We start from the raw sequence: 6,000 nt of genomic DNA, 5'->3' as shown, positions 1-6,000 counted from the left end.
ATTTCAAAGAGATAAATATTAGTAATAGAAAGACAAACATTGGATTAGGAGATATATGGAATTGATATTGTTAATATAAATACAATTGGAGAAAAATAAATACAAATATAAATCATAAGATATCACCTCTTTATTTTATATTTTTTTATAAAAAAAAGAAGGTAAATTAGACTATCATTATCATATTTAATTATTTTTCAGCATTTTTTTTATCTATTTCTTCAAAAGAACGAAAATGAAGAATAAATAAATGAAAATGGTTTAAATCTCAAAAATAGTTATAGGAAAAAGTCATGTAATTCATTTAATTTGATTAGGGTGTTGATGTTACTTTAGTATGCATGACTTTTGTTTTTTTAGAGGCTATTTTAATTGAGTGAATAGATGAATTTATTATTTTAAATGTAATTGCTGATAAATTAAACTTTAAACGTAAAATGTAAAATAAATTTCTATAATTTTAAACTGTTCACCAAAACAATTAGTTATTATATAAATTTTTGTTTATAAAAATTACTATTTGCATGTAAATTGAATATGTGGTCCTCAATGTTAATCTTACTCAATAACATCATAATATGAATTAATTCGTTTATAAAATCTTACTTTTATTGATGAATTTGTCTATACAAATTTAGATATTTTATGAATTAAATTGTTAGTAATTAGTCTATCTCTTTCATCAATCAGATGCCATTTAAGTATAATCAATATAAAAAAAAGTCATATATTCAATTAGTGTTATACTATAAATTAATTTTTGAAGGCAAACTTTTATATAAAAAATATTTTGATAAATATTTTATAATTTATAAAGATGTACTATTAGTGTTATACTATAAATTAATTTTTAAAGGCAAACTTTTATATAAAAAATATTTTGATAAATATTTTATAATTTATAAAGATTTACTAGTATTGATTAATTTATAAAATTTAGAGATTAATTTGATTGAAAGTTACAATTTTGAATATCAAAATTATCTATTTATTTTATTTTAATTTTATGTATTTATATATTTGTACTAGTCATAGTTTTTTTTTCTTCAGAAGTTAGTTATTTGAGAGTAATAAAAACGATACTCCATTTGTGGCATGGCTTAAGATTTTTATATACATAATAAAAAATATAATTTATTTTATTGAACAATTCATATTAACTATGAATCTTTTATTATTAATGTAAAATATAATAATATTTTTGAAATTATATATATAGTAATTATTGAATAATAGTTTAGAGAAAAAATAATTAAAATTACATTGAAAATAATAAATCACATTCATTTTGAAATATCGATTTACCATATTATTAATTTTAACTATTGAAATTTTTGTACTGTTATAAATGAAAATTGTAATAATATTTTATAAATTTATATATATTTTAACATTGAATTATAATATAAAAAAAATAGTTACAATTAAATTATAAATTATAAATATTATTATTTTAAAATATTTTAAAATAATATTTATTATGAGACAAGACAATAATGATATAATATGTCTAGTTCAAGAGCTATTCTGGGACTATGAGCTTAGGTGAGGATGGCATGAAGAAACCTGCAGGTTCCAATTATTCTAGACTTCTAGTACGTCCCCTTATTAAACATTTTACTCGTTCAATAATTAAAGGAACTTGTATTTTTTAATTTCTTTAAAATAGATGAGACCTCTGCCTCAAAATAAAAAATAGAAAAATATTTGATTGAACACGAACATAGATAGAATAGTGTTTAAACAAATACATACAAAGATATATTTTATTTAATCATTTTTAAAATATATATATTTATTATTTATAAGATAGTGTTTAATTACTATTTATCTATGTTTGGACACTTATATATGGTATATCCCAGTCGCGATTAAAAGAAAATAAACAAAATGATTTAAAATACGTGATATTTGGTGATAAGTTAAAAAAAAAAAAGAAATAAAAAGACAATAGTGATATCAATAAATAGATATTAGATTTAGAGAGGGTGTTCAAATGTATTCTCAAAATAATTGTTGGACAAAAAACATATTAAATTAGATTTTGAAATACTAATATTCAGTTTATTTTGTGAAAATAATCTGTATTTTTTAAATATATATTTATTTTTTGTCAAAATTGTATTTATTTTATTTTTTATCATATACTCTTGAAGATATCAATTCTTAAGAAGAGAAGATAAATATTAATTAATGAAAATGTATAAATTTATTGTAGTATGTCTATGAAATAGACTGAACCAATGGCACGCTACATTAAATGGAGAGGGATCCATTCTCACAATATTTGCAATTTGTTAAATTTCTAATCATAAATAAAATATGGTGATATTACTTCTAAAATATTTATTTTCACGATATTATTTTTAAAATTAACTTTAATATATATTTTTTAATAATTATTTTGTAAACATATTTACAATCTTATAAAAGGTTTATTAACTAAAATAAATTTAAATTAAATTAATTATTTTTATCTTGAGTTTATGACATTTAAATTTTTATATTTTGTTGTAAAAAAAATTATATCAAATTTATCCAAAATTAAAAATTTGAATTTCTTTTTGAAAACTTTTCATAATGTTTTAAAATTGTCTAAAATTGCATGCAATATAATTTAACATATGGACTAAAAAATGTTTTTTTTACATGGTACAAGAAGAAGAAAAATATTGGAATTTTATAAACACTAAAAACTTACTTAACAATGAATATGTATTTGAATGTTCTTGAAAATTCAATAGTTGCTATTTTCAATGCAAAACTTCTATTGTTACTTGACGAGTGTCTTTATAACATCTACAATGTAGTTCATTCTTTTGTATTTAAGCAGATTTTATATGTACACATCAACCATTTTTATAATTTTTTAACGATAGATCTTAATAAGCATGCAATATTTAAATTATCACCTCAAAAAATTTACTAAATGAATATGATTGATAATTCTATTTCATTATATTTTAACGACACTCGTTTATTTTAATAAATTTATTAAGTGAGAATCTCTAAAACATGAAGAGAGATTTCTTATAAAAGCACTTGTATCTATAAGAACTAGTTTGACTTACTTCACGAGTATAAATAGGAATATTCATATCCAAATAAATCTATAATGAAATCTATAATAAAATCACAAATCGATTCAATAAAGCTTAAAACCACACAAAACCAAATTTTAGCAGATACTTTTTGATGTTATTTTGTGAAAGTCACGTGGTCGAATCGAACTTTCGATAACTTTTTAAAATCGAACCATATTACATACATAAATATTTATTTGTTTTTTATTAGTGTGATTCATCACATTTATATATTATTTGTAGTTTATACTAATCAGCTTAATTTAACTTATTTTTTAAGCTTGTCAACGAAATCGAATTGATTTGCATGTGATTTTATTTTTAAATCATAGTTTTTTTACTCAAAATATATAAAGACTACACTGCAAATACCTATATTTAAAAGTCTTTTTGGGATTCTGATTTGGCTTGGCGGAGGAGCAGAGATAGATATTGGTCTCAAATTCTTATATCAAAAGACTTTTTTGATAAATTAGTAAAGATTCGTATTTCATTGATAATAACGCGGTACAAATATAAGATATGAGAGACCTACGCTTAAGAAAAAATTGTTAGATCAAATGTGACTGATTAAATATCACATGATTATGAATGAGATAAATCTTAAATATATACCATAAGTGATTCATATATTAATTGCTTTATTTGAGAATTTGGAGAAAATAAAAAGATTTGGAGGCAGGAAAAAAAGACTGAGAAATAGAGAGAAATAATTTACATATTTTAAGAGAGTAATTTTGTAGAGAATTATAAGAGAATACTTATTATTAAGATATTTTTAATTTGTAGAGTAATATAACATGAAAATTATATGAAGAAATTGTCTATATACTCCAATTAATATAATTTTTGAATTCTCTTAAATAGGAAAATTTTGCATAATAAATAAAAATAAATCCCTCAAAAGCCTTCTTTTCTCAATTTTTTTTAATTCTCTCTTATGCAAATTCGCAAACAAAATTTTAAATAAAAATATAGTTTCAAAATCTTTGTAATTTTTGTTCACGCACTTAAAAAAAATCCATTTAACAATTGTTTCTTTCAATTGTGGTGTCCATTGACATGTGGGTGGTGATCACGCAGCCAAATTCATAATTCAAAATTTATTATCCAAGAAGCAGAAGTGGACCTTATGTTGTGTTTGCTTTTTATTTTCTTTTGAAATTTATTTTATTTGTTGTGTGAAATTCTGAAAATGCATATTGGGACGGTGCCTACTCTCTGAATTGCCCACTACGAACGTGCTACTGATGAAGTTTCATTACATTCCAAAATCATATGCTGCGATCATACTAGAAAATTATCGGTTCATAAATTACAAATGTAGTTATTCAAGGTATGAAAAAATACCAGTTTCCTTGAGAGAATTTTATATGTTATTGCGCATAGATAATACTTTGATTTAACAAAAAATTAACTTATGGATATATATTTTGTTCATAAAAAATTAACATAAAATAAAATAGATATATTCTTTTATAAAGAACAATAATATAGATATCAAGATAAAATATCTCATAATAAAATAGATATACTCTTTTGAGCTTAAGTTTCATACATTGTTATGTAATTTTTTTTTACTATTTGAACTAGCAAATCAGAATCATTTGTGTGACTTTTAAAATAATTATGATTAGATTCTTTTAGATTAATTAGATTCTTGGACTCATTAAGGTCCAAGTAAATTTAGTTTAATGTTCAAAAATGGTCTTTAACTTTGATAAAAAAAAATCCATATAAATTATAAATTATTGAATTTAAACTCAAAATATGATATCTAAACTAATAACATAGTCATTTGTTAATTAAACTAAAATTTTACAAATGAGTGATAAGGAATTCTATCTCCTTCGTGAATATATATATCTTGTGTACATTCACTACATAAGTGATAAGGAATTAAAAGAAAAATATAAAATCATTTCTATGAATATGAATGAAAGTCATTCTAATATGTACCTATGTTTTCACCATTACATCTGATAATTATTTGAGCACGCTATAAATATTAGTAGTAATAAATCAAAAGAATGAACATAGGTATTGGGGATATAAACCAAATGGAGTCTATAATATGTACATGTATTCTTAGTAGAGAATATTGCTGTCAATTTTTTGTTTCTAATAGTAAATACATAAATGAATAAAATATTTTAAATTTAAAAATATTATTTTTTAAATTAAAAGAACGTTTGTTTTATTTGTCAATATGTATTTTATATATTATTCTGCATGCCAATTAAATAAATCATTATATTGTAAGAAGGATGGACTCATAAATTTTGATTAATGAGAGCACCATTATATACAATAAGTATTTATATGACAATACATAAACTAAATATAATGACACATGGAAATTATATCATTATATACCACTACATCTTATAATTACTCATTAAATGTCTTCATATATATCTCAAAGTTGTTTTTTATATATATTTTTTTCTCCGTCTTTATGACTATAACAAAATTTCTATATTTATGACTAAATAAACATTTTCGGTAAAACAAAAAATTTATCATTTTTTGTCGTCAAATTAAAAAATTAATCTCTCATATTGTTGTGTATATATATGAGTCAAATTTTTTTGTTGTTGTATCTATATAACTGCAGATATGTTTGATATCACTAAATTTGTTAGAATCACAATAACTTAATTTTTAATTAATTTTGATAAATAAAAAATTAGTTAATTGTTTTTAGTAGTTACGAGTCTTAATTTCAATAGAGAAAAATATAAAATATGATGACTAATAATAAAATAAAATCATAAAAAAAAAAAAAAAATAGTGGGTAGCTGCATGGCCCCAATTTATTGAGCTTGTATCCGTCGCTAATCATGTATAATAAGCAATTAATTAATTCCTGTAAGATAGTCTTTCTTTATAGTTGTGTGTCCAACTCCAAGTTTGT

Source organism: Cicer arietinum, chromosome 1 (assembly GCF_000331145.2).
Source record: "Cicer arietinum cultivar CDC Frontier isolate Library 1 chromosome 1, Cicar.CDCFrontier_v2.0, whole genome shotgun sequence".
Taxonomy (NCBI): domain Eukaryota; kingdom Viridiplantae; phylum Streptophyta; class Magnoliopsida; order Fabales; family Fabaceae; genus Cicer; species Cicer arietinum.
Note: the sequence above shows the minus strand (reverse complement) of the source record.